Source organism: Ptychodera flava, unplaced genomic scaffold (assembly GCF_041260155.1).
Source record: "Ptychodera flava strain L36383 unplaced genomic scaffold, AS_Pfla_20210202 Scaffold_41__1_contigs__length_1339820_pilon, whole genome shotgun sequence".
Lineage (NCBI taxonomy): Eukaryota > Metazoa > Hemichordata > Enteropneusta > Ptychoderidae > Ptychodera > Ptychodera flava.
The window spans coordinates 110941-125565 of NW_027248363.1; positions in this window are offsets into that span (position 1 = coordinate 110941).

Sequence of the window (14625 nt, forward strand, 5' to 3'; positions counted from 1 at the left end):
GTAAGCTTACAAAGGCAACACTGATAATACTTGCAATTTTTATATCTGGGATATCTTTGCCAGGGCAGTTCATAGTGTTCAATTCAACATGGTGTTCTGTCATTTCACAATTAAAGACCTTCACCTATTTTTTTTCAATGTGCGTAACTTTTCTTCAAAGGAGCGTTAAGGTGGCATGCACGTCGAAAATGGAAAGCTAAAACTTTTGCTCAAATTTTTCTCGATATAACTTTCAACTATGCTCTTTACCAAATATAAAAATTCAGATATAAATTAACTGGCATTTAGAGATATCAGAAATTAGAAACGGCGGCTATCCCTGTCTTAACTCAATAGGTAAAAATTCGCTTGCTTTTTTCGAAAAAATAAGACACTGAAAATATTGCTTACTTTAAGAGTTTTAAAAGAGTACCGTAAGTGGTAGGCTAGAAAAGAAGTTTACAAAACTTAAAGTCCGAAGACACATTACCGTAGATAAATGAAGCCGAACAAAAAACACATAAAAAGAGATTAGTGGAAGACAACTCTCGACGAACTAAATTTCCATCTCGAGCTGCTTTGACAGACTATCTGTGCCAAGTGTTACAGGGTACCCGTTTAAAACTACTATTCCTTACGTTACAGCGATGTCTTACTTTATGTGACATATTCAACTTACACTTAAAGTGTTGTCGTCTTATTTCGTATTCCTTTAAACGACATCAATTCACAAAATGTACTCACATTAAGGAAATCGAGAAGGACTTTATCGAATTTCAACGGGCACTGAGATGATGAAGCTTGAAAACTAGCATGTATTGCGTGATATTATCCCAGGTATCACTACTAAGTCCATTCTTAACCTAATGCTCTAACAATTAGCCATTCCTATATCCCATTCTTCTTACAAGGATGGGTTTTATGGCAACAACTTCCCCCCCCCCCGTATGTACAACCGTGTCTGCAGTCGACTCATATGAAAAAACGGTATCTCTATGAAGATAAAAGAACGTTGCTCGCTAAATGCTGAGTCAGTCTACTGTATGGATCTCTGTGTAGCTGGTTAATTTGCTGATTGTGTACAACGTAAATTGATCTGTAATTTGTAAACGATCCGTAGATGACATGCCTCTTCTTGCAAGAAAATATGTAAATTAAAGAAAACAAGACATTTACGGTTATCCAAACTCGACTGACGCTGGTTTGATTCCTCACTCACAAGGGCGCTCGTTTGCATAAAATATTTACATGTTCCTTTTTCGAAAAAAACATGACCTGCGATACGATTACCGTCAATGTGAATCACTGTTTGACACAGTAATACACGAGATTCTTGGATTTTTTGTCTAAGTTAATGTTATCGTAGAAAAGTAAAATGCCGAACTATTGCGATGTAAAAAGAGAAATTGTTCGATTTTCACCAGTAACTCGTTCTTTGCCGCGTTATGGTAGCAACGCTATATTATCTTTACCACTTTGATTTTCCGTCCGACTTTGCTGACAAATTTCAACACGCACGGCATTATGCATAGGGTGTTTTATTTTCATATTTTTATAGAAACTTGATAAACATATCAGCACTGAGTATAGAATGCAGTTCGGGGAAATATGTTCAGACTCTCAAATTTTCTGATTCTTTTTTCATCTACCACTAGTGGGGGCTCATTTCACTGCAAGGAACTTGACCATCTAAGTTTTTCGAAAATCGAAAAAATTATTTTTTCCAACACATTTAACACAAGGATGGCGGCCTTTTTTAATCTGAAAACTCGGTAAATGTTAGATAGTCTGTTTCTATAGTAACAAACCTTTCGCTGAATGAGAATGGTTGAAAGGGCCACTGAGGAAAGTTTGAGCACACATTTAAGTATTTCTATTTCGAGGCGCCAACTACCTTAGGCATCATAATAATTACAGCTTTCTCACAGTTGTGTTTGTATTTGCAACAAAATATTGTTGTTAATAAAATGAGAGTTGAGCTTGATGACAGTGTTTCCTCTCAGACAATTGCTATTCTCATTAAAAGTAGGCTCATCCATCATCAATGACAGTCTAGCTATCAGTTTTCAATCTTTGATTTGTGTTGATAAAGGAGAAAGGGGATAATTCTACTCATTTAAGAGAGAGACAGAGACAGAGACAGACAGACAGAGACAGAGACAGACAGACAGACAGACGACAGATAGATAGAGGCAGACAGAGAGAGATAGAGGCAGACAGAGAGAGATACTTCTCGTTGAGGCAAACTTCGACTAGAAAGTAACTTTTCCCTACCATTCCCTTCAATGAAACATGTTACCGCTTAGTTCCTCTTCTTATTCAAGTCCAGAAACCTTCTTTCTTGCAAAGCAGGAGACAAACAACATTTAAAGAATTCATAATTCACTGTGTCGTTTTGCTTCCACCTTCAAAAAGTCCCCAATGAAAAACTGCCTGTTAATTCGCAAAAAAAAAGACGTGTGCTGGTCGAAGTGCAAATAGTCGTCAGGACATTGACATGATAATCGGTTCAAAATTGTACTAGAGATGCACAAAAAAGTACAGTGAAATGACACAGGCATGCTGATTGGCACGATAATGATGCACGCCTTTGAGGGTTCTTTCGACTTACGAAGATTTACAACGGTTGAAAAAGACGTATCGTTAGAGTCATCTGTCTTTGATTTCATGTTAGCTTATTATAGACATAATAATTGTCATTTACTGAACACAGAATTTTGGGTAACAGTTGATGTTGTTACTTCAGATGGTAGGGTCAACATCTGTTACCTTTTTGCTTTGCATCGAATATTTTAACGTATGTGGGAAAAGTTCAGTCACTTCGCGCAGCCAACGTGTAAGCAAGATCAACAATAACTATCGACACTATTCGAGTACAATACCTGAATACGAATAAATATACATTAGCGTGTGGCGAAATCCTATGGGCTCGACCAACGGTTACTAGGACCTAGGGCGTGTAGAAATATACCCAGACCTCGTTCAATAAGCTTAATATTTGTGAAAGCTTATGTGAACTATGCTTATTGCGACTGCTTCAAAACCATATAATGGAAAGTATATCCGTAAAATAAAAGTGTATGTGTAGGACACATTGATTTGATCTACGAAGTAATTTATCGATTAAAAAATAAATTTTACGTCACTAACTTCACTTTTCAGAATCAAGACGATGTTGAACAGCGCCTCAAAGTGATATCATTAGTACTTGTACATTCCGATTTTCTGCTCTTTGATTACCAACACTGCATGAAGAGTTCTCTTATGTTTTATTTTTTCAATCTTTTTTGGACAGAACGAAACGTAAAAGTTCAGACATGGTTGCTGAACTGACGTTGTTCTTACTTGCCAGCACTGTGCTTTCAGAAGTGATGGGTGACGTATGTGTTGAAGTGAACACCGCCCGTCGACTTGATTCGTGTTTGAATACATCGCCATACAAGCCACTGTGCAATTCGGTGCCGAATTTGAATGATCTCCCCGGGACGCAACATACATGTGGAGCTGTAACTGCGACCCGAAGTGCCTTTACTTTGGAGACTGTTGCTATGACTACAAGGAGGTCTGTCAAAATGGAACTGACTCCCATCCATACAATAACGACAGTTACACTGAAGAACGTAACGACGAGAAGGTACATATGTGTACAAGCGTCGCAGATCTGCCAGGGAAAGGTTTTTGGATGATTCGAAAATGTCCCACGTCATGGAAAGACGACCTGATTCGTGAAAGCTGTGAGAATGTCACTACGCTTGGTGCGTTATACTTATTATTTACCATACCACTTCATACCAAGACAACAATAAGCCAAACTGTCAGGTCATTTAGCCAAGCAATCAATCAGTCTGCGTTACTAACCATGACATGCCCTGGCAGGATGACTATCAGTCGAAAATAATTTATTTCGGTTTATGTATAAAGCTATCTATAATTGTAAGGGTATCCGCAAGATTGCCAGGGTTGCTAATAACTGAGCTCATTTCATCTATTGCTAGCATTAGCTACTTCAGATGGTGTATTCGAAGGGAAAGTTCTTCGCCTGTCTAGTTTGGCTTCCCGACTGCCGTCCCTTTGCATTCCATAAGTGGCGATTTATCTTGAAATGTACATACTAATGTTAATACAGTACTCTCTTTAGAAAACTAAAATCAAGTATAATTATTTTATCAATTTTATAATACTTCTTCTCGTATTTATGTTTTTGTTAGAATGAGTAACTACGCAAATGAAGGAAATTTTGCAAACTTCCTCATAGTAGCGTGTACTGTACGCTGAGGCAAGTGAATTTGATTCTATAGTATCAACATCAATTTTATCTTTGCTAAGAGAATGGCTTTAAGTTTTGCTTAGGTATAATGCCTCTATATAGACTTCTACAGTTTTGTAATAATTTTGGGTCACCCCTTTTTCGGACAAGGATTAGCCGTGGCAGCTCAGACAAACTCGAAACTTGAATGAAGATAGCAGCCATTTTGAATTTCAAATATTGGTAAATGTTAAGCAGTTTGTTTCTCTCGTACCTAAATTGGTAAGGTGACCTTATCGTCGATTAGGTTTTCTTGAGTACTTTCAGTTTTGAGACGCCACTACCTTGAGAAAAGATTGACCAAACTTTCAATTTTTAGATGAATACTACTAAGACTAAATCTAGATGTCAGTGAAGCAAATTCTTTATTTGTATAATATTTGCAATGAAGCGCACGTGCCTACAAGGTGACAAATGACAACATGGTGTCTACGTTGTGACCATTTTCTGCTAGTTGTGGTTGAAGGGAAGCTCATGGTTAATATCTTGTGTCCGTTTCAGTAACAATTAATTATTGGCACTCATATAATAGTCTTTAACCACATTCTGAATATCGGAGAGTGACGTAATCTAAAAGAGCAAGATACCAGGATGTTAGATGTGCTTAAGTATCTTTAATGGTTGTAGGTTTATGTGGAATATAGCTAATCTTTTCAAGAAACATCGAAGAGAACCTCAACTATAACACAAAAATATTGAAGGAATGTCTTCCACGTCACATCGATCTGTCTTTCCAGACGTTTTGCAGTCGAAGCTTTTCCATATATTGTCTTTCGATGCACTTTTAGTGTAATTTTTTCAAGTTTTAGCTCTATTGCTCTTGTCAGGAAGACTCGAGAATCTTGCAACCAATCAAATGCTTTTTTCGTTTTATTTTGGGAGATGAAGAGATAATTAAATGTGGGTAGTAGAATCACGTGATATAAGCAATCGTTGAATATTCATAATAGCGACTTCATTTTTAAGTTTCTTTCTCGAAAAGTCTGACCTTACATCATGTTCCTTTCCATTGTAGATATATCCTTAAGAAGTATCCCAGTGACCTGGCCAGCAGGAAGGGACGTCTTCGCTAACATCTATTGCGCACAATGCAACGGCATCGGGCATACAGAGGTGGTAATGTGGAACGTTTCCGTGAAGTGGCGTCATTTTTCAAGCAGTGATTTTGAGCAATGGACCAACAGCATCAACCCTATGATGGCATTTCTGAACGTAACACAAATATTTCGAGAGAACTTGATAATATCAATGGAAGAGACCAAGGAAGCGTTTCTGCGTCCCTGTTTCTATGGAATCATAGATTCATGTCAATCGTCTCTGTACGATGACGAGTCAGAATTTCAAAGAATGGAGCAAATGTGTCAGTCAATGTTCTCAGTCCTCACAAAAATTAAAGCGGCGACGGGAGCAATGTTTGCATACAGAAATAAGCACTGTGTTATATGCAACAATCGAAATCTGGACAGGATGTCCTGTGGTGCAGACTTACATTTGTTTGGGGAAGGCACTAGATATCCTTTTACTTTAAGTATGTTGTTTGATATAAAACAAAATGGCTATATATCGCTTTCAGTTAGCTCAATGCGTTCATTTGGCCCGAACATGGATATCTCTTACAATTTCCTTTGTGAAGTAGGTGAAATATTCGATCCTAAGTTACAAACCTGTTCGAAGCTAAGTAACGGTTTGGCAAATGTAGATAACGAATACCTGAACAACACTACACAGAATAGAACATTTAATTCAACAGTTAATATCGAACACAATATTCACACTGTCATTCGCAATAGATCAAGTGATGACGTAATGACGAAATTCCGGAATAAATGTCCGTTATCTTCTTCGTTGCTTTTGTTGAACGAATCTTATTTTCAGATCGTTGAAGGTAAGCTTGTTTTCAAAATTAACGGTGATGTGATACACAGTGAAATGTTTGAAGTATTCGCCAATGGATCATTAGCAATTGTATGCTTCCTTTCACATGTTTCCCATGGTAACTATATTATATGGATAACGATTTCCTGTTCCTCGTTGTCCGCTCTCTGTCTCCTTATTCAAGTTGTTTCAAACATTAGAAGACGAGCCACGTTAACATTTCCAGGCAAGTTAATGCTGAATATGGTGATTTCAATGTTTTGTGCACAGATGATATTTTTATCAAGTATGGGTCTGAACGAAATTGCTGCATTGTGTTTCCCTTTGGCAATTATATTACACTACTCGTGGTTGGCGAATTTCTTCTGGATGGCTATTGTCAGTTTTGATTTGTGTCGAACATTTCGATCGATAAACAAGTCGTTGTTTGTTAAACAAAATACCAAATGGCTGGTTTCGTATTGCCTTTTTGGTTGGTTGATGCCTGCATTCATTGTGTCACTTTGTATTTTGCTAGACCTGAGCAATCTGACAAATTTTCGCATAGGCTACGGTGAGGATGGGGTATGTTGGATTCGTAGACGCCAAGCACTCATTGTGTTTTTCATAAGCCCTGTGATCGCCATCGTTGCGTTCAATACAATCTGTTTTTCAATTGCTGTGCATTACATTGGAGTAGGTACACTAAAGACACAGCAGAATGCATGGAGGAAATATTTTGCTGTATGTGCGAAGATATTCGTCATTGCAGGCTGTATTTGGAGTCTTGCTCTGGTTGACATGTTTGTGGATAATAAAATCTTGAGTGTTATATTCAATATGACTAACTCTCTTCAGGGATCGATGGTATTTTTGACATTGAACGAAAAGAAGATTTTTGCCAAGTGTATCACGCGCAATACAAACAATGACTAACAAATAATAGTACTTTAAGTCATACTCGGCCAAGAAGTAAAACTTCTTTTTGTTATTATCTTGCTGACTTTTTCATTTAGTTGTGATGTCATAGCGAAATTAAATAAAATAATAGGTTATCTGTTCAATCCAAAACCCATCCATGCCATACCATGTTAATGATCTTCGCAACCGTGTCAAATAAGTGTATCCTCTCTACCTCGCCATCCATTTATCCATTCATCAAGAAAGCACTCCAATAATCGTTGAAACGCATTGAATTGTATTGTATTGCCTGGTATTGCATTGCATGAAAACCCAATAATTCAGATAAATCAGATAAATTCAGATAAATTCAATCACATTAATGATGTTGCCTGTATTATAGTATAATACACATACAGTGTTTTGCATTGCATTGTTTTGCATTGCATTGTATTGTATTGTATTGTATTGTATTGTATTGTATTGTATTGTATTGTATTGTATTGTATTGTATTGTATTGTATTGTATTGTATTGTATTGTATTGTATTGTATTGTATTGTATTGTATTGTATTGTTGTATTGTATTGTATTGTATTGTATTGTATTGTATTGATTGTATTGCTATTGTATTTATCTATGTTTTGGTATAATATTGTACTAAATTGTTTAGGGATATTAAGGAATTGTGCTGTTTCTTCTTCAGCTGTAATGTTTTCTGTGATTATTATTGTGTAACAGTACGCACATTCTACGCACTATTCTATTGAAATCCATTTGGCGACCACAGAGGACAATTTTAGAAGAAATTGGGGAAAATTGTAGGGAGTCATGAATAATTTCATTGGCTATGTGTCAGTAATTTATGTCTAGATAATCAAAACAGCGTGACCGTGATATAAGTGTAATGCCGTCTACTTTTTAAATACGTACTTTCAATCGGTCTGATTTTAAATCCTATAATGTTTTTTTTGCTGGTTTGCCTCGAGTACGAAACAACTATTTAAAAAGGTAATTTGACGATAAGTAGTAAAGAAATATAAACCTGTTTGAAAGTTATTATCGTCTATCGAAATGTACAATCACTGCCTCCATGATGAAAGGTAACGAGCTGCAAGTCATAATGGAACTCACTGAGCAGTTTACATTGCGCACATGTGCATTGATCTCGACTAAACACGTCAGGACAAAACATCCTGCAATTCGTCAATGTACAATTTAAAACATTGAAAACTTTCGCCGAGCTATTTTTCGGCACAATTTTTGTAAGTGTTGTAATTTTTCATGAGTCATTATAAGGACTGTCATTGTATCAATAAAGTACGAATAACTTTTCTTTGAATGACATATTAAAATATTTGCTGAACTTAAACGTTAAGAGTGTAATGTAATTTTTCGATAACGTCTGAGTGAATTAACTGAAATAAATAAAGAAAATAAAAATAATTCCCGTCCAAAACCTTGCTTCCTGATGTGGTTGATTTTAAAATTGACGGGAAACTTCCATTGTTTTGAGCATAAAGAGGCTCGTAAAGTATTACAAATAATGACTAAGTTATGGAATATGAAAGATAAATTTTCTTTTGTGAGCTAAGCTGATATTATCAGCTTACGAATTTGGTCATTTCTACTGCAACAAATTACTTTTACATATCACCTAATTAGTTTTCAAAATATCAATTCCGTTGAAGGGCCATTTAATTGAACGAGGACTTGAAAGCATACAAATTCATCCTTATTTTCAAAATGGCGAACGAGGACTGGGAGCACATCCATGCAGTCGGATGAAGGATGACTTTGATAATGGTGTACTTGTACAGCGACTTTCACTAGCCAAATGGAGACAACGCAGTGCAACGACTGTATAGTTGGCAAAATGCCTTTTTCGTTTGTCGAGGTACAAGACAGTCGTATTTTTCTTTATTTCTAATTGCCCATATTACAGGTCAGTGTTGTCAGATCGTTGTGTTCGATAGTGAGGATAGTAAGATATCTGAATCTAAAATTAGGACGCGAGGACGGAATTTGAAGATTGTTTGATAGGATCCGAAATCAGGTCGCTAGATTCCAAAAACTGTGTCGACAGAATTTTAGGCTGATTTCCACTGTAGATGTGGAAGTTTAATGTTCGTATCCTAAAAACCTGACTTAGAATCTTAGAATCCTGATCTTTGGAAAGTGTGGACCTTATTTTAGAATGTGCAAACTTACTTTTAGTGTTGATTACGCGCCATAGCGACACTTACCGACCGAAGGTTCGCTAAATGTCATTCAGAAGTCAGAGACTCTATTTCTTTGAGACAGCGATGCAAAGACAGGGTAACCTTTCCAGGGCAGCGGTAGACGCGTTTATTCTCACGTATAATCAAACGGCACCATGTAAAACATTGGGGTTAAAGAGCACAACAGCGATGAAAATAGTCATTTCACTGAGCATAGGCACAAGAAGCTGCAGCAGTAGGTTTAACCGTTTCACCGCTATTGTTTGGCACAAACCCATCGATAGCAAAACTGACGGTGGACCTGGTTATAACAGGAAACTGAGTTGAACAGTTTAAGCCACGACACTGCTGGGAAATCAAACCTTCCGTACACATACAGCACACACCGTAATTACCAAGCAAAAGGAACGGGTACACCTGAGAAGTGTAAATGTGCGCTTATCGTATCGAGGGGGATCTGAAAAAAAAATTCAATCGCGATTCCTCCAGCCCCCCCCCCCCTAACCGCTATTTGTGAACGCAGCCTTAATTAAAGGAAAAACTTGTAAATAAATGAAATAACGCGGCCATTTTAATTTCAAGTCTCGGTAAATACCAGGTAATATTTTGTACGGTACCAAATCAACGTAGATTGCTATTATTAATTTTATAGAGAACATTCGAACGTATACTTGAGGAAAGTTTGAGGAAAAGTTTATCTCTTTCAGTTTGAAGATGCAAACTGTTCCGATTACAATCTCTGAATGTTGATTGCTGCGTGAAATTTGCTACTGGATTAAAGGTTCCCTCATAAAAAAGACTGTGTTTTACGTTTGACATTTACGTTAACAATGTCTTTTTGACAGTTGTAAGACATCCACTTAAAAATTGAGAGTAGGCTCTGAAATCATTATTGCACTTGTTGTTGGCAGTGATAGTGTTGTTGTTCATTAGGTACGTATGTCAATGCTATATAACGACGTACACACCTGTCAAACTGTCAAATCTGTCGATAATCAAGTGCCATCATTCCATCCATCACTGATTTCTGTCACCTGCGGATGTCCTTGGTGTATAAGAAGTTGCATTAATTTTGTTGAAGATTATCGTTCTAGGCCAAGATACTGAATCTGGGTACCACTGATTTATGCTTGAAATAGTCTCCAAAATATTTGCAGTATATATATATATATATATATATATATATATATATATATATATATATATATATATATATAATATATATATATATATATATATATATATATATATATCGCCTGTTCCTATGTCGTATCAGCATGAGTGTCAATTGTGCTGCGTCAGACACGAGACGAGGTCGATTGTCTGACGCAACACAGGCGATATGGTAATACCGATTTATCATATACCCGTGCCAAGAATTTTACAAATACTAATTACGAAAAAGCTAAAATTTTGAGGCTTTACTTTATTAGGCCTTGCTCATAAATACCGAAATATTTGTGTGAACAGGCTCCATTCATAAACTATACGACAAGTAAACATCACGAGCGACATCGCTTCAAGTCCTTGATACCTCAATGAACCCCCAAGAAGAAAGAATCCGGGATTCAAAAATTGTTTTCAAATTGATTAAAAAAGCGTTTTAAGTTGCAATATGCTGTTACAATTGTAACAGATCAAAAACTGTCCTTTGCTCTAAATCTCTCCTAATTTCACAGTCACCTGTGGTCTATTCCGCTCTGCGTCTATGCGCGCAATAGACGTGTGCACATATGCCTGAGAAGAAGATCTCTTCTCAGGCGGAGAGCGGCAGCCAATTTGTTTGTTTACGTTGTTCCCTATTAAATTACAATGTAGTTTGGGAACACTCCCAAACCGATGACGTGAAATATCACGGCTGATATTGTACGGTAAAACGTCACTAGGATGAAGCGATATGGGGATGTGTACATGATTAATTCATATATATATATATATATATATATATATATATATATATATATATATATATATATAATATATATATATATATTCGCCTTTCCTTAGGGAATATGTCTTTCAAAATTCTAAGCTCAGAAATACCCTAAAGGAAAAACCTAGCAGTGAAGAAATGAATTGTTTATAATTGCAAAGACCAATCATTACCATTGACCATTTCTGTGTTGAAACAACAAGACCGAGACGTTATGCTCAAAATGGCTGAAATTCTTGAATTAGTGCTTCCTTAAATACGTCCTTTCAAAAAACGAGAAAACTTCACGATCATTGTTCTAATGTTAGAATATATATATATATATATATATATATATATATATATATATATATATATATATATATATATATATATATATATATATATATTCGCCTTTCCTTATGGAATATAAGTCTTTCAAAATTCTAAGCTCAGAAATACCCTACTTACTGAAGTAAATACAGGTTTGAAAAGTATACATAACCGCCAGTGTTCACAATTTCTCAGTTTAATCCATGCACAGATGATCTTTTCAAGAAGGTTTATGATGACGTTTTAGGTATTTATCATGAAATGAAGTAGTAGGTTTTTTTCAGTAACGGCAAGATGTTATCTGTAATGGAATCCGTAGACTATATTAAGCAAATCTGCTCAAGTAGTCAATTTTTCCGAAAGAAAACGTTCAACCAGTTCTTATCAAATCATAAATAGAAATCGTGGATCACCAGGCACATGTTAGTACGAGAAAAACAACATTTACTGATATTTTGAATTCACAGTGGATACCTTCTGTTGTTAAGTGTATGAAAGAAAATTATTTTTTACTTTTCAGTATACCCAAGCCTGTGAAAATTACTTACTAAAAGCACATCAAAATCAGCCCCCATAAGTAATAGACTGAAAAAAGTATTTGTTCAAGCTGAGAGTCAGAACGTTAACTCTACATCCACATATGCACTTCAAAGACGTTACAAATTTAAATTTGGATGAATATTGTATTTTCCTTCTGGAAGTGTTAACAGGTGGCAAATTACCGATGGCAAAATAGCCCTCGTGACGTTTAAAGCTTTTTAGCAAAAGTGTAATGTTTGCATTGTAAAAAACTACTCTACCTAAGGCTATTTGCTATTCTTATCGTCGTCAGCTCAATAGAAACGCATGACTATCTGCCATTGAAAGGTTTCAATAATATCTTTTTACTGCTTGTTAACACAGTACCAGTGAGACGTGAACGTTCTCCTCTGACGTTCGCCCTCTATAGTTCACTATTCGTGGATATAAACAACGCAGAATATTTAGGTCAAGTGTAACACTCTCGTGCATATTATTCGCTGTAAAGAAGTTAATAAAGATACAGAATATCATCACAGCAACCCTTTCTGTCTCATTGGTTTAGGTCGCACAGGAATTGCCTTTATGTACAAACAACGTGCCATGAAAACGAGATGGCTGCCTGTTGACGTCATACTGTATGTTTGTTTGTTTCTTTTTATGATTCTTTCGTTTATCACCTATTCATCTTCACTAGGTGCAAATTTAAACGATATACCCTCCTGAGCGAAAATTGGCATAAATAACATCACAGTACAATAAACGCAGTTCGCCAGTTTTTTCTTGTACCATCCTCCTTTGACGTTCCGAAAATCTAAATGTTGTCGTCATGGTGATATTGTCCTAGTATTGTTAACTTATTTCATTCCAGAGATCGATGAAGCAAAGCTGTTGTTATTTTAGAATGGCAGAACAAAAATGTTTGTCGTCACTTGAGGTCGTCGAAGGTCATCCCATTCAGCGTAAGCACTCACTGAAAATCCACATAATAGGCGCAAATGGCTTGTTTACCCACAGTAACACGGCTGGGTAGGCATCCGTTCTTACGGTCTATGGCATAGGTTATCATGAAGAACACGGTGCATACAGTGTGAAATACTAAGAGCTAATCTGAAAGGTCATGCAGTATAGACTCCTTGTGACAATATGAAGTAGCTAGTGAACAGTAGTGTTCTGACTGCTCTGTTTGCCGGTCTCTAACCACATTTTCCATTACCTTCGTCATCGCATACATCGACCACAGACCGGTAACACTTGAAAGATCAACCTTTCAACAAAGGCAAATATCGACAGTAAGGGACCACCATCCCAATTCTGAATGTGGTCGTCTTCTCAAGTCTTTTTGGAGGTGATGCACACCTATTTTTGAGAGCCCTACATTTCAGTACAGTAGATGATGTAGTTCCTCAGGATATTATTTTGACTGATTGAGGGAATATAACTTCAATCCAATTGTTCTCCGTGCTTCATTTTATTTGGTCTTTCACAAAAATCGGTGAAACGTGTTCATGTGCAAAATAATTGAATGCGCAGCCCTAACCTCTGTGGTCCTAAGAAATAATTTATACTTTTAGACGAACTTCAAATTATCATGAGTTTGAATGAGGTACTTGAACGGTTTTTACATTGCTTGAGGATACTGAAAAAACTCAGTCTCTCCCTCGACATGTTTGTTAACTCAGCCTTACCCAACAGAGAAATTTTACCCCAAGAATATAATTTTGCTCGTACAACTTTGCTGCATTCACGTGAATTTAGACAAAGTACAACTGCCGACAAAAACTGAACGTGTGGCAAATTTAAACAGAATTGACAAAGGCGTTCTTTCAGTTGAAAGTCGGACGTTCCAAGTCCGGCAGGTCCCAGTGACATATATTTAAACGCTTGTCTGGTTATTGTGAAACTTTATATCAGAGAAAGACTGACATCAAACGTAGACGAAACATTTTAAACTTAGAAGTATTATGTCTATCCATATACTTAAGCCTGGGTGTGAATCAAGTTTGTAGAGCAATTCTTCTAAATCTTAATATCACTTTCATTAATTGTATGTACCAGTATCGTCTTTCTCTCTGTATCGTCTTCTCTCTGTGTTTCTGTCTCGGCATCAATGATGTATGTTTGTGACTGTGTATGGACCATATCTGTACGTTTAGCAGTGCTATTCACTGACTTTGTAACTTTGCAATTGTATTTCTCTAGCACAGTTGTCTGTCTGTCTGTCTGTCTGTCTCTCTCTCTCTCTCTCTCTCTCTCTCTCTCTCTCTCTCTCTCTCTCCTCTCCTCTCTCTCTCTCTCTCTCTCCTCTCTCTCCTCTCTCTCTCTCTCTCTCTCTCATCATCTGTTACCATGCAGCGTTGCCTGTGTCCATTGACAAAGTTGGACAATAAAGTATCGATACCCTCGTATCGTGAATTGGAGTAAGATTCTATTATTAAGTAAACAATGCGGTTTTCAAGGTTGCTCTAACATGGCCTCACTGTTTTTTTTATTGAAGAGTAACAATGGTATGGTTCCACGAGACAATTATGTCTGAAGTCTATATCTATAAGGAATAGGGGCATCAGTCCCTTTATCGCGACGTGATTGACAGAGTAAATA